The following is a 16212-nucleotide window of genomic DNA, read 5'->3' on the forward strand; positions in this document are numbered from 1 at the left end:
CACACCTGTAATCCCAGTGGCTTGGGAGGCTGAGGCAGAAGGATTACAAGTTCAAAGCCAGCCTCAGCAACTTAGCCAGTCCCTAAGCAATTTAGTGTGACCCTGTCTCAAAATAAAGATTAAAAGCCACTGGGAATGTGACTAAGTGGTTAATCGCCCCTGGGTTCAATCCCTGGTATCAAAAGGAAAAATAAAATGTGATAGAACTGAAAGAAAAAGACAAATTCACATTTATAGTTGGAGACTTCAATATATTCCTCTCAGCAATAAAACTACTATAGAAAATCAGCAAGATGATAGAATCAACAACACCATAAAGCAACAGGATCTAATTTATAGGACACTCTACCCAACAGTAGCATAACTCATATTCTTTTCAAATACCCATGAAACATTCACCAAGGCATCCCATATTCTGGGTCATAAAACAAACTTCAACAAATGTAAAAGAATTGAATTCACACAGAATAAAATAATAAAGTCCACAAGGAAAATCTCCAAACACTTGAAAATGAGACAACACACTTCTCATTAATACATAGGTCAAAAACAAAGTCTCAAGAGAATTTTTTAAAAATGAAAACAAAAATACAGCTCAGTGTGGTGGCACAGGCCTGTAATCCCAGTGGCTCAGGAGGGAGGCTGAGGCAGGAGGATCATGAGTTCAAAGCCAGCCTCATCAACTTAGTGAGGGCTTAAGCAACTCAGTGAGACCCTGTCTCTAAATAAAATACAAAAAAAGGTCTGGAGTTGTGGCTCAGTAGTTATTGCCCCTGGGTTCAATTCCCAGTACAAAAACCAAACCAAGGCAAAAAAAACTCCAAAAACATTAGATTTGTGGAATCTAATCTGTGCTAGCAGGAAATTTTATAGCACTAAATGCTTACATTAGAAAAGAGGTAGGGGGCTGGTGTTGTAGCTCAGTGATAGAGTGCTTATCTAGCACGTGCGAGGGCCTGGGTTCGATTCTCAGCACCACATAAAAACAAATAAATAAAATAAAAATATTGTGTCTAGTTACAACTAAAAAATAAATATTAAAAAAAGAAAAGAGGTAGGATTTCAAAACAATCAGATAAGCTCCCACCTTAAGAGACTAGGAAAAGCAAAGCAAAATAAATTCAAAGCAACAAGAAGGAAGAAAATAATAAAGAGCAGAAGTCAATGAAATTGAAAATACGAAAACGATAGAATCGATGAAGCAAAAAGCTGTTTCTCTGAAAAGATCAATATAATTCATAAACATGCAAGACTGACTAAGATAAAAGAAGTCACTAATATCACAAATGAGACAACTAATCTTACTACCGATCCTGTGACATTGAAAGGAAAATAATTCTATAAAGAACCCTATGAGCCAGGTGTGGTGGCACTGGCTTGTGATCCCAGCAGCTTGGGAGGCTGAGGCAGGAGGATCAAGAGTTCAAGGCCAGCCTCAGCAACTTAGCAAGTCCCAAAGCAACTCAGTGAGAGCCTGTTTCAAAATAAAAAATAAAAAGGGTTGGGGATGTTGCTCAGTGGTTAAGCACCCCTGGGTTTAATTCCTAGTACAAAAGAAAGATCCTATGCACATATATGTGACAATTGAGATGAAATACATCAACACCTTGAAAATCACCAACTACCAAACTAAATCAAATATATTTATCATCTGAAGAATCCAATAATTATTAAAGAAATTGGGTTTGACATTTAAAAGGCCTTGAAAAAAGAAAGCTCCTGGTCCATGTGATTGCACAGGAGAATTCTACTAAACATTGAAAACATTAATACTAGTTTTATATACTCTATTCTAGAATACCAAAAAAGAAGAAACACTTCTGTGCCAGGGGTCCCCCAAACCATTCTGTTTGATTATTCATTACAAGGACTCACAGAATGTAGCACATAGTCATACTCATGGCTATGATTTATTACAGTAAGGGAATACAGAGCAAAATCAGCAGAGAGAAAACACAGATAGGGTGAAGTCCAGAGGAAACGTGGTATAAGCTTAAGAATCTTCTCCCACTAAAGTTACACAGGATGTACTAAATCCTACAGCCAGGCGTTCTGACAGTGATGTGAAATGTGTTCTATCAGGGAAGCTCATTAGAAACTCAATTCCTCAGGCATTTGTTGGGAGTTGATCATGCAAGCAACCTCTGCCTAGCACTTACCAAAATTTCAGATTCCCAGAAGGAAAGCAGGTGTTCAGCATATTGTTTGTACAAACAGTTTAGGCACACTGACAGTCTTATCAGTCCTGAAAATGGTGGGAACTTACCCCCAATCCAAGCTCCAGATGCCATCCAAAGATAGGACTTTCAAAGGATAGCAATCAAGCCAGCTCTGTTAAATCTTTCTGCATAGCTTGGAAGTTGGGAGACTTGAGTTCTAGTCCCAGGATAAAACACATTTGTATAAACAAAGTATACACAGTGACCACTCTTATCAGTTCTGGAAATGGTGAGAATTCTAAAACCCAAGTTCCCAGATACCCACCAAGAGCCTACTATCTTAACTCTTTTTTGCACAACATCCCGACTCATTTTATGAGGCTAGTCTTGCTTAATATCAAAATCAAACAAAGATAGTACCAATACCCTCAAAAACTTTGTATGAAAAGGCAAATTACCTTGAACAGCTAAAAGAGTTTTGAAAAATAAGAATAAAATGAGAGGAATCAATCACTCCACTCAAGGCTTATTATATAAGTATAGCAATCAAGAGTGGTATTCAGGGCCTGGGAATATAGATAAGTTTTTAGAGTGTTTGGCTTGCATGCACAAGGCCCTGGGTTCAATCCCCAGCACCACACACACACACACACACACACACAAAAGAGTGGTATTCAGGGGCTGCAGTTGTGGCTCAGTGTTGTGGCTCAGTGGTGGAGCACTTGCCTAGCATGTGTGAGGCACTGGGTTGAATCCTCAGCACAACATAAAAATAAATAAAATAAAGGCATTGTGTCCATCTAAAACTAAAAAAAAAATAAATTTAACAAAAAGTGGTATCACAGAGGGATAGACGTACACATTAACAGAATAAAATAGAGATTCTAGAAATAGTCCTACAAATAGCTCAACACAAATACATGAAAATAATTTTGACAAAGGTGTAAAAGCAATTCAATGGAAGACAGACAATCATTGTATTTTGTTTTGTGGTACTGGGGATTAAATCAGGGGTGTTCTACCATTGAGGAACATCCCCAATATTTTTATACAGTGACAGGGTCTCATTAAGTCACAAAGGCTAGCTTGGAACTTGTAATCCTCCCACCTCTGCAGTCATTTTGTTTGAGTTACCAAATATCTATAGGCAAAAATATGAACTTCTATCTCAGGTTCATGTCATATACAAAAACTAATTCAAAATGAATCATGGACTTAAATGTAAAATATAAAACTACAATCATTTTATTTATATGTTTAGGTAATGGGTATTTAACCAGAGGCACTTTATCATGGAGCTGCATCCTCAATCCTTTTGTGTGGAGGGTGGGGGGATAGGGAGATGTTACTGGGGATTGAACTCAAGGAACTTTGCCACTAAGCTACATACCCAGTCCTTTATTTTTAATTTTTATTTTGAGACAGAGTTTCACTAAATTGCTTAGGGCCTTGCTAAATTACTAAAGTTGACCTCGGACTTCAATCCTCCAGCATCAGCCTCTAGAGTTGCTGGGATTCTAGGGATGCAACACCGTACCCAGCTATCCACCCCCACCCCCCCCTTTTTTTAAATTTTTATGTTGAGATAGGGTCTAGCTAAGTTGCTTAGGGCCTGGCTAAATTGCTGAGGCTGGCCTCAACCTTATGATCTTCCTGCCTCAGCTGGCCAAGTTGCTGGGATTACAGGCATGTGGCACTACACCTGGATTGACTCTACAATTGTTTTAGAAGGAAACACCTGAGATGAAAATTTCTTGGACATGACATCAAAAGTATAATACAAGCCAGATGCAGTGGCACACACCTGTAATCCTAGCAACTCAGGAGGCTGAGGCAGGAGGATTGCAAGTTCAAAGCCAGTCTCAGCAACTTAGTGAGAACTTGTCTCTAAATTAAAAAAATAAAAAATAAAAGGGACTGGGGATGTGGCACCGTGCTTAAGCATCTCTGCTTCAATCCCTAGTACCAAAAAAGGAAAAAAAAAAAGTACAATACAAGGCTGGGATTTAGTTCTGCAGTAAAGTGCTTGCCTAGAATGCACGGAGCCCTGGATTCAAAGCGCAAAGCCCGCAGCTCAAAAAAAAAAAAAAAAAACAATACATAAATACAAAATTTAATAAATTGGATGTCCTTGAAATTCAAGATTTTAGGCCCCCCACAGTGGCACATGTCTGTAATCCCAACGACTCCAGAGGCTTCAGTAGGAAGATGGAAGTTTGAAGACAATTTAGTGAGGCCCTAAGCGATTTAGTGAGACCCGGTCACAACATAAAAGGTAAAAAGAGCTGGGAATGTACCTCAGTGGTAAAGCACACCTCGCCTCAATCCCCAGTACTCCACCCATGCAAAATTAAAAATTTTGGTTTGCAAAATCTCTTATTAGTGAAATAAGCCAATATGCCACAGTGAATTTCATATGCTGAAGCTACACCAAAATAAGGGGAAAAAAAGGGATGGAGGAATCCCAGGTAAATAGAAGGAATATTAGGGGAGTGGAGGAAGGGGATTGAGGGGGAAGGGAGTAAGGATGGAATGAATTTGACCAAATTATGCTGTGTACATATGTGAATATGCCACAGTGAATTTCAACTTTATGACTGTCTATAAAGCACTGATTTAAAAAAAAACTATAAATAAATAAAAGGAAGACTAGTAGAGTATAGGAAGGGGAACAGGGGAAGGAGGAGGGGACAGAAGGGAAAGAGGAAGGACTAGGGACTAAAGTAGGGCAAACTATATTCCATGTGTGTATGATTATGTCAAAATGAACCACATTATTATGTATAACTATAGTGCACTAATAAAAACATTTTTTAAAAAAAGAAAATGAAAAGAGGCTGGGAATGTGGCTCTGTGGTAGAGTGCTTGCCTATCATGCCGAGGCCTTGTGTTAGATGCAAAGCACTGCAAAAAAAGTGGGGGGGTGGGAGGGTAAAGAAGAAAAGACCAGCTGCCAGACTGGGAAAAACATTTTCAGATCACATATCTGACAGGGGACTTGTAATGAGAATATAAAGAATTTTCAAAACTTAACAGTAAGAAAAAATCCAATTAGAAAATGGGCAAAAGACTAGTCTTCCTTTTTATTACAGGCATGTGCCACTGTGGGGGGCCTAAAATCTTGAATTTTGAGGACATCCAATTTATTAAGTTTTGTATTTATGTACTGCACTTTTTTTTTTTTTTTTTTTTTTTTTTTTTTTTGGAGCTGTGGATTGAACCCAGGGCTCCGGGCAATCTAGGCAAGCACTTTACTGCAGAACTACATCCCAGTCCTGTATTGTACTTTTTTTCTTTTTTGGTACTAGGGATTGAAGCAGAGACGCTTAAGCACTGTGCCACATCCCCAGTCCCTTTTATTTTTTTTTTAATTTAGAGACAAGTTCTCACTAAATTGCTGAGACTGGCTTTGAACTTGCAATCCCCCTGCCTCAGCCTCCTGAGTCGCTAGGATTACAGGTGTGTGCCACTGCATCTGGCTTGTATTATACTTTTGATGTCATGCCCAAGAAATTTTCATCTCAGGTGTTTCCTTCTAAAACAATTGTAGAGTCAAGCCAGGTGTAGTGCCACATGCCTGTAATCCCAGCAACTTGGGCAGCTGAGGCAAGAGGATCACAAATGAGCAGACATTTCATCAAAGAGAATATACAGATGGCAAACAAGCACACACAAAGATGTTCAATATCAATAGGCATTAAGGAAAAGCTATTTAAAATGAGCTATCACCACACATCTATCAGAATGGCTAAAAGAAAAATATAGTGACAACACCAAATGCTGACAAAGATGTGAAAAAAATTATCTCTTATACATTGCTGGTGAGAATACAAAATGGAACAGCCAATCTGGAGAAGTTTGGCAGTTTCTTATAACACTAAACATATATTTGTTAACCAACCATCTAACACTAAATGTACACTTGTCATCTGGTCCAGCAATTGTATTCTTGGGCATTTGTCACAGATAAATTAAAACTTATATTTACACAAAAACCTCTAGTTGAATGTTCCTAGTAGTTTTATTCCTAATAGGCAAAAATTGGAAACACCCCAAATATCCTTCAGTGGGTTAACAATGATACTGTGGTACATACGTACCAAAGAATACCATTCAGCAATTGAAAGGAATGAACTATTAGAACATGCAAAAACTTAGGTGAATCTCAAGAAAATTTTGCTGAGTGCAAAAAAGCAGATTTTAAAAAGCATGCTTCCGTGAGGTTGGTGTTGTGGCTCAGCGGTAGAGCACTCACCTGGCACGTGTCAGGCCCTGGGTTTGATCCTCAGCATCACATATCAATCAATAAATAAAGGTATTGTGTCAACTACAATTAAAAAATATTTTTTAAAAAGCATGCTTCCATTTATGTAATATTCTTGAAATGAAAAATTTTAGAGATGGTGAACATGTTAGAGGTTGCCAGGGATTGAATAGGAAAAAGTGGTGAGTGTAACAATAAAGGATAGCAGGAGAAATCTTAATGGTAAAGGAACAGTTGATTGTGGTGGTCATGTGAATTTACACATGATAAAATTGCATAGAACTATGTACACAGATTCAGAAATGAGTGCATGTAAAATTGGTGAAATATGAATAAACTCTGGATTATATCAATATCAGATTTTGATATTGTATGATAGTTTATACATATAAGACTAATAGTACCACTAATACTAATATTACTAATTACTAATAATAATACTAATAATACTAATATTACTAATTACTAATACTAATGTAATGCTAATACTACCACCAGGGGCTGATGTAGTTCAGTGGTAGAGCGCTTGCCTTGCATGGGTGAGGCACTGGGTTCTATTCCTAGCACCACATAAAAATAAATAAATAAAATAAAAGTATTAAAAATGGGAATATTTATTTAAAAAAATAAATACCACTTGGAGAAACTGAGTGATGGGCACATGGGATCACTCTAATATTTTTTACAAGTACCATCAAATCTATAATTATTTCAGAATAAATTAAGTATAACAAAGGGAGGTAAGTCTGAAGGATTATGAATATTTTAGAACTCTCACATTTACCTATTATGTAATAGAACTATATCTTTAACATGGAAAATAGCCAAAATACAAAAAGCCTACATTATTGTTTATCCTAGAAATGTAAATGAAAATGAGTATATGAGTTCATCATAATTGGATATGGTACATTTCCAAACCCAGAAAGCTAAATAAAAAGGTTTGTTGCTAACCATTTATATCAGTCAGTATTCAATCAAAGGGACCAGAACCAGTTACAAATTACACACACACACACACACACACACACACACACACACTTCTCATTCATTTGTTCATTCACTTGAAGCTGCTGTCTTAGACACTTGCGATGCTGGCTAAGCAAACACTAAATTTGCAAGGTATGTAGTCAGGAAGGAAAGATCATGGAGGAGACTGGAACCAATGGGCACAGACCAAAAATCATGATAGGTGAACTTTCTCTCTTACATTCTCAGAAACCTCAGGTTTTCTAACTGATTCAGTCAGACTCATCTAGATCATCCAGGATAACCTTCCTTTAAATCAACTGATTAGGAGCTTTATGAAGTCATCAAAGCACTGCCCCAGCAATGCCTAGATTAATGTTTGAGTGCATAACTGGGAGTTGTAGGGTAACCAACTTGACACCAAAAAAGCCACACAACATCATAAACCATTTGTGCTTGCAACTGGATAAAAGTATTGTTAACAGCCACCTTGGCTTTATTATAGGTTCTTCAGGCATAAACGATGTAAATCAATAGTGGTCGCCAAGTTCATATATAAAGAGTTCCACTTATAGAACTTTAGAGTTGGAAGGGGCCACGAAAAGCTTGGTTTGTATTTCGACACAGCCAAGACGCCTCCACCTGGTCCTCTCTAGCGCCTCATGGGGCAAGGGTTTCTAGGGGCGGCAGCGCGCCCAGCAGGAGGGGAGGGGAACCCACCTGGAGAAAAGCGTCGCGGGTGCGGGAGCTCTAAGTGGGCGGAGCGTCGAAGCCGGTGGCTTGGAGAAGGCGCCCAGCCCGCCAGAAGAGCGTGCGGCGGGCAGACGGCGGGGAGCCAGTCGGGTACTGCGAGCGCGGCCGGCGGTGAGGCAGGCGGGGAGTGGTTGGGGGAGGAAGGAAAGGGAAGAGGCGGAGCGTGGGAGCGCACAGTGTCAGGAATACAATAGTGCTCCCCGCCGCCTCAGCCGCCGCCGCCGCCGCCGCCGCCGCCCAACCGCCTGCCCAGGGCTGAGGCCTGACGGGCCAGGCGGGCGAGGGGCTAGGGCCGAGGGCACGAGCTGAGGAGAGGGGGGCAGCCCTGGCGGATCAGGCGGCCGGGGCGGGAGGGCGGGGGTGAGGAGGGGATTAGGGGGCAGGTGCGAGGGAGGGAAAAGAAGAAAGCAGGCGGTCAGGGGGGCGGTTACCACCCCTGCCCGACTAGCCCAGCACATTGCAGGGGGCCCCCGTGTGGAGCCGGGAAGGATCCGCGATTTAGCTGCGTGAAGGTAGGCGCCACAGGCCAGACGCGGCGCAAGCGAGGTTGGGGGCGCGACGTCTCGCCGGGTAGGCAGCGGGAGTGGCGGCCTCGCGGAGTGGAAAGCGGGCGGCGCGGAGCGCAGTGTCCCTGCTCTCTGTGTCCCGGCACGGCCTCGCTGAGCTCTAGATCGCTCTGGCTTTACATAGCGGTCGCCTCTGGCGTCCTCAAAGCTTTCGGGCCAAGAACGTGTGTGGGCTGAGGTAAAGTGCCTGGTGGCCTCTTTACTGGTCAGGGCAATGCCTGGTGGCCCAGGCTGGGGGCGGGGGCGGACACGCGAGCTCGGTATAGCTGCCGGCTACACCGGGAAAGAATTGAGCGCCATAACTGTTGCGGCTGTTCCCTCCGGTGCCCCCTCTTGGCGTCCCCTCCCACCCTGTCCTCTGCATGGTATCGGGGCTCAAGGGGGCAGACTCGTGGCGGGAGGGCTTGCTCTGTCGGCCGCCTGGGGTCGGATGCTCTGGAGAGCGAGGGCGCGTCCCGGCCGTTTCAGCACCGGGGGGCGGGAAGAACCGAGTGCATGGAGAGGGAAGGGTTGAGGTGCGGGGAGCGGCCAGGCACCTCAGGGAGCCTGGGTGCCAACCGAGCGGGAGCGTGGACGCCCTGGCCGGCGAACTTTCCCTTCTTCAGTCATTGTTCGGACGCTGCGAGTCCGCAGCTGCCGAGCGCTCAGCGGTCCCGGGGGTGGGAAAATCAATTGTAAGGGCTTTGCAAGTTACGGGGAAATTTTCCCACCGCCGGGTAAGGCAGAGTTGTTAACTTTTTTGCCCAGTTCTCGAGTTCGTTTTATCCCCTCTGCTGTAGGGACCAGAGTTCTATTCTTTTCTTTCTCCTGCAATCTTTTTCTCCCACTTTTTAGAACAGAGCCATTGCTTCAGTTAAGTCTGGCTTTAAATTGCACAGGGCAACCTGTGTTTAATATTTGAGAAGGAAAGGGGGGCGGGATCTCTAGTGAGTGAATGTAAGTGATGGTATGTGGAGGCATGTTTAAAAGTTTATATCGCTGTGCAGCTCTGGGACGAATGTAGCTCCTAGGTATTTGTCAAGAAACTTGTTTGGCCGCTCCTTTGGCTTTCTGAGTTGCCAGGAAATCGGTGGCCTCAGATGTGCTCGAGGATTTTAATTTCTCCCCCCTACTCCTGTTAGATGCGTACATCTGTAAAGCTGAGAATGAAATCCCCGCTCCCCCCTCCCCTTCACGGTCTGATTGTATAAAAAAATCAAAACCGTGTTGACAGTGATTCCAATGGCCTGGAGGGGAAGGCGACCTCATTCCCTGTATTCAGTCTGATAAAGATAACTGCTTCTCTCTAAAGCAGGGGGGGGGGAAATTTAGGGAAAAACTGGTTGCACAACATTCAGTTTAAGCAAACCAGAATCAACTTTCCCAGAGTAGTTCACCTCTTAAATACCTTCCCTGCAGCCACTTCTCATCCGCCTGGGGGTTGGGGGATGGGGGCAGATGAGAACAGAGTCGGCTGAACAAAGCGCATTTTTAGTTTAATATTTTCATATCTGGAGATAACTGGGAATGCGGGTTCCAGCCTTCCTAACCTTCTAGCAGGGTAGTTCTTGTGCTTTTATAGCATCGTGTGATTGAAAATAGATTTTTCTAATTTTGCCTAGGAGTATTCTACCTCCATAACGTACCATTTTCTCTTTCATTTAAAGTGAATTTTGTTCTGGAGTGGTGGCACACCTTGTAACCCCAGCGACTCAGGAGGCTGAAATGGGAGGATCACGAGTTTGAGGCCAGCCTTAGCAATTTAGCAAGGCCCTCAGCAACTTAGTGAGACCTTTTTTATTTTGAGACAGTCTCACTAAGTTGCTGAGGTTGACTTTGAAGTTGTGATCCTTCCTGCTTCATCCTCCTAACCCCCTGGGATTACAGACATTATATACCCAGCTCTTTAATAAGGTTTATCTTTTCTTTCTTGTGTTCCACCAATTTTAACAACCCATTTCTCTTCTAAACTACAGAAAGCCATCTCTTCTTTATTACTTCCCTGGAACTAAGCAAGCATCTTGTTGGGGGAAAGAGTTGCGGGAAGAGTCAGGAAGCATCATGCATCAGGTGTTTGTGAAGATATGCTCTCTTTAACAAGCCTTGATCAGGGGTGCAGATAATCAGAGTAAAAAATGACGTTGAGGGGGCTTGGGTTGTGGCTCAGTGGTAGAACGCTCACTTAGCATGCAAGGCCCTGGGTTCAATCCTCAGCACCACATAAGAATAAATAAACAAAATAAAGGTATTGTGTCCAACTACAGCTAAAAAATAGTTTTAAAAAATGAGATTGAACATTACCATGGTGCATAATGTATCTACCTCATGGAGCTTGTACAACACAGGAGCTAACTTACATTTGAGAAAATCTTGGGCTGGAGATGTGTCTCAGCGATAGAGCACTTGCCTAATGTATACAAGGCCTTGGGTTTGATCTCTAGCACTGCAAAGTAATGAAGAAGAAAAAAAGAAAACCTCTCATTGGGAATAATTTGCTATGAATTTTATTTACATTATCTTGTAGGTGAGAGGTGGGTGTTTGGTGATCCACATCTGACACTGTCCTGGCAATTTCTTTTCTTCTGGTGCTGAGAACTGAACTCTGGGCCCAGTGCATGCTAGGCAAGCACTCTACTATTGAGCTTCATCCCCAGCCCTGGAACTCTCCTGAAACTGGGACACAGGAATGGCTCACAAGTTTCTGTTGTTCCAGTTACAGTATCTGAGAAAGCTAAAGCATTCTGGTTTGTAGGTTGGGAAGGATCTGGCATGAGTGGTTAGAAGTTTTGAATAAGATGTTGCTGTCAAGTGGTCATTACAGAGCTAGTAATACTGCTTTGAGTTTTCCGTTTTCTACAATCTTTGTGAATTCCCCATAGTTATTTTTACTTCCTCCCTATAGGTCTTTCCATAGACAGTAACAACAAAGCTCTTGCCATTGTCTCTGTGCTTACGTTGGGCAAGAAAGAAGGGTCCTGAGAAAAACATGCCTGATCCCTTAGCTAGGCTTGGGAAAAGGAAGGTAAGAACTCAGAGGGCTGTCCCTCTGAGGATGATAACAGGCCCCTGAGGGTCCTGGGGGGTTCTAGTATGCCTTAAAGAAAATAATTGGCCTGGTATGGGGAAATTGTACTGGGGTTTTGACCAATAGGAGACACCTGTGAGTTCATAAATACTTGAAAGTAGCAATAATTTAATCTCTGTTCCAACCCAGAAGTCATGGTTATGCCCTACTACTCAAGGAGCTCCTTTCTCTTGATATTGCCTGATAGACATGAGACTGGAATGTGTTTTTGAAACAGTTAATAAGAGAATATGGTACCAGCATGGCCAATACACTGGACCTTGTGTGCTGGAATTTCCTGGGAAATTTATTAATATTATCCTTTTTTAGATTTTAAAAACAATTTTTGATAAAACATTATAATTACAAAAATGTTTCAAGATTGGTACAAAAAACTTACTGTATTCCCTTTACCCAAGGTCACCAGTTATCAGCAGTTGATTTTATTTTCTTTGTCATTTGCTGTTTCTTTTCCCCAATCATTTGAGAGTAACCATTGAGAGATTGGTACTTGTCAAGGCCATCCTATTGTGAAGTGTCTCAGATGCAGACACCAGGTGTAGCAGAGTATTGGTATTGGGGCAGGGCCCTAGAGCTATGAAGTACACATTTGTAAATCATGTGGAATCTCTGGTGCTAGATATAGAAAACATTATCAGTTGTAAAAGTGTTTAAGATTAAACCCCCCTTTTCTCACCATTTTTATCAAGTTTCTTCCTAACTATGCCAAATTTTAATGTTATTGTGAAAATTTACTCCTCAACTTTGCAATCATAATATATTCTCTAACAGTTTAATTTAATTCATTCAACAAACAAGTATTGGGTGCATTCTATTTGCTAGGGGTAAAAGAGGTGAAAAATATTCTTCCTCTTAAGAGCTCAGTATCCAATGGAAAGAAAGTAAGGAATCTTCTCATAGTTAGGGAGAGGAGTGTTCTACTGAAGGGGTTCCTAAGGGTGCTGGGAATACCAGTGTGTTTAAGGATCTGAGGAGTCGATATCTGGGAGTCATTTGAATGGACCTGAATATGAAGATATGTCTTCATTGAGGCCCGCTGCTCTTAGATGATGAGGTTCATGTGTTTTGGAAGCCTTTGGTGTCATCCATCCATCCCAGGCTGTGGCCTCAGGCCAACTTGGAATGGAATCCTGGTTCTACCTTTGATCTTGACTAGTTATTTAACTTTGCCTTAGTTTCTTCATCTTCTAAACCACATCTCTGAATTTAACATTGCCTTAGTTTCTTCGTCTGCTAAACCGCATCTCTGAAGGTGGTAGTGAGAATTAATTGAGGTAATAGATGCTCCATAAACATTCATCTCATCTTCCCTTTAAAAATGGCATATGTGGGGGAAATAGCATGAAAAATATTAGGCATTAAGGTGGGATCCAAGAGGGTGTTTCTATGTTTTCAACAAATAAATGTTTTAATTGCTATTGTACTAGGTGAAATGATGGAGATTATTGTATGGGATAATAACAGCAGCAGCAATGATTTGTTAATCATTTCCTTTGTGCTATTCACATAGGTTATGTCACTGAGGTGTGAGGCTTAGAAAGGTGAAGCAGAGATACTTTGTCCAAGGTCACACAGCAAGAAAGAGGTAGAATTCCTCTGTGAGGCACACTAACAAGATATCCTTGGAGCCTCAAGAATGAGCAGGGGGGCTGAGGTTGTGACTCAGAGGTAGAGTACTTGCCTTGCATGTGTGGAGCACTGGGTTTGATCCTCATCACCTCATAAATAAATAAAATAAAGCTATTCTGTCCATCTACAACTAAATATTGAAGAAGAAAAAAAAAGAATGATCAGGAATAAGCGAGGTAAAAGGTAGAGAGAAGGAATTGCTAGGCAAATGGAATAGTGAGTGTTGTGAGGACACGCAAGTGGGAAAGAGACATGGAAAGGACCCAGAGAGGTTTGGCTAGGACCTAGAGAAAGAGATGAGATAGGCCAGGGAAGATTGACAGGGCCTTATGGGACCTCATTATGAAGCTGTGTTTTATTCCAAGGACAATGGGAGGCTGCTGAAGGTGTTTTTCACTTTTATTTAAACCACATGATATGTGTGTTTAATTCAGAAAAGCATGTGGTGAGGCCTAAACAAAAATGGTTTAAGTAATTCATTTCTTTGGTGTCGCACCTTGTGAGCCAATGGAGGCAAAGTTTCTGGCCCAAATGTGTAGGTTGTAAGAAGGTTTTTTTGTTTGTTTGTTTGTTTTTAGTACAAGTGATTTAACCCAGAGGTGCTTTTCCACTGAGCCAAATTCAGAGCCCTTTTTTATTTTTAATTTTTGAGACAGGGTCTCACTGAATTGCCGAGGGCCTCACTTAAGTTGCTGAGGCTGGCTTCCAAATTGCGATCCTCCTTCTTTAGCCTCCCAAGTCTCTGGGATTACAGGCATGCACTGCCATACCTAGCTTAAATTTTTTTTAGTGTCCACCATGAACATGGCTAAAATGCTGTGATTCTAGAAGAAGCTGGTCCTTCTGTATGCTTCTAGAAAGAGGTTTAATTAGGCTTATATAGCAGATGCTTTTTAGGCTACATTAAGGGAGTTTTTTTCAGCTTTCACTAAGCCCCTGTCAAATGGGTTAAAAAAATGTAATTGGGAGAAAAAGGAATTCCTGGAAACCTGAGTTGTTGTTCAGTGTTAGAAATGAAACTGTCAAGTATAAGACTTTGGTTTAAATATATCATGATAAAGATACTTCAGTGACTAAATGGAAATTTGTCATGTTTTTTGTTTTTTGTATGTGTGCCATCTGTGATGGCAGACAGCACATTTGTGAGAATCTGGGAAGACTTAAGCATTTTTTCAATACTTACATATTTATTTATTCTCATCCAGGTACTAGAGTTTTTTGTTTTGTTTTGTTTTTGTGGTACTGGGGATTGAACCCAGAAGTGCTTTACCACTGAGTTAAATTCCCAGGCCTTTTTATTTTTATTTTTTTTTTCATTTTGAAACAGGTTCTTGGAAAGTTGATAGGCCGACCTTGAACTTGCAATTTTCCTGTCTCCTCCTGAGTCACTGGGTTTGCACCCAGCCCAGATACTGGAGGTTTTTGTATTTGAAACTATTTCTCAGGTATAGAGTAAACTGCATGGCAGAAATACCAGTGTTCTCTTCCCCTTGCCATATGTACTGAGCCACAAACTTTTTTTTTTTTTTTTTGTACCAGGAATTGAACCCCAGGGATGCTTAAACCAATGAGCAATATCCCTGTCCTTTTTAATTTTTTTTTTTTTACTTTGAGACAACAAACAAATTTACTTTTAGCTTTTTAGGTGAAGAGGGTGGTTAGTTGGTGGCTGGATGATCTAGAATGGCTTTGCTCACACATCTGATGGTTAGAAGGCTGGTTGGTCTCAGTAGGAGTTTCTAAACTAGAGTTACTTATCTCTGCTCCACATGGTCTCCTCTAGCTGGTTTGTTAACATTGCTAGTCTCAAAGAGTAGCAAGTGAGAGCAAGCACCAGTATACAAGTACTTTTCAAGTGTCTGCTTTTGTCAAGTTTGCCATTGTTCCATCAGCTAAAGCACACAAGTGCTTCCCTGGCCAAGCCTAGAGTCATTGCAGGAGGGAACCATTCAAAGGTAGGGATACAAGAAGATGCATAAAAACCTGGGGCCAGTATTGCAGTAATGAATAATAATTAATAATGTTAGATCTCAACTTTTGATAAATCTTATTAAATACCCATTTCTGAATATAGTGATTTCTAGCAACTAAGTAATATGATCATGCCATTAGTAACACATTCTCTTCTACCAAGCATGAAGCAGAGTGATAGTTTTTCTAGGAGAATGCCAAAGGGAGACAGTGTGGTTTTCTTTTGTTTCTGTTTTTCGACAGTGTGATATTGAACATAAATATTCTTTTTAAAAAATTGTTTTTTTACATTTTGATGGTCCTTTATTTTATTCATTTATTTATATGTTGCGCTGAGAATTGAAACCAGTGCCTCACACATGGTAGGCAAGCACTCTACCACTGAGCCACAACCCTACTCCCGAACATAAATATTCTTATATAAGTGGCTAAACTGCTCACTAATCTTGTGTAGTTATTATCAAAGGAACCTCTGGGTTTCCTCAATCCCCATTCAACCTTTATCACAAAAATCCTAGTGTAATAAAGTAGATTTTGTAGTTAAGCAAAAAGATGTACAATTTGGGAATCAACTACCAACTAAGAGATGAGAGAAAACATTTGCAAACTCTCTTTGAAACCTTTATGTATTTTAGTATTTTTTATCTAAGAAATCCTTCTTTGGTCATTATAATAACAACACAGGAATCTCTGTAGATATGTTCTATTTGGTCAACATTTTAAAATTTTCTTGTGGTTGCAGTGAAGAATCCAGCATTGTACTGTGAAGTCAGTGGCCAGGAACCACCAATTTGGGGCATCAGCTTTTGACCTTTGCTCATGAAGATCTCAGAGGTA

At 41.1% G+C, this 16212-nt stretch overlaps 2 protein-coding genes across 4 annotated transcripts in view; both read left to right on the forward strand.

Moving 5' to 3' along the window:
* LOC143639426 (uncharacterized) overlaps positions 1-16212 on the forward strand; it is an 831269-nt gene that overhangs the window by 393777 nt on the left and 421280 nt on the right.
* Positions 8570-16212, forward strand: part of Jade3 (jade family PHD finger 3) — a 132344-nt gene continuing 124701 nt past the window's right edge. For 2 of the 3 annotated variants that reach the window (XM_077107572.1, XM_077107574.1), the window contains exons 1-2: positions 8570-8657; positions 16118-16209. The gene's annotated coding sequence lies outside the window, so the exon portion shown is untranslated. The remainder of the gene's footprint in view (positions 8658-16117; positions 16210-16212) is intronic. The other variant, XM_077107573.1, reaches the window with a different exon arrangement.

This window comes from Callospermophilus lateralis, chromosome X (assembly GCF_048772815.1).
Source record: "Callospermophilus lateralis isolate mCalLat2 chromosome X, mCalLat2.hap1, whole genome shotgun sequence".
In the NCBI taxonomy this organism is placed as follows: domain Eukaryota; kingdom Metazoa; phylum Chordata; class Mammalia; order Rodentia; family Sciuridae; genus Callospermophilus; species Callospermophilus lateralis.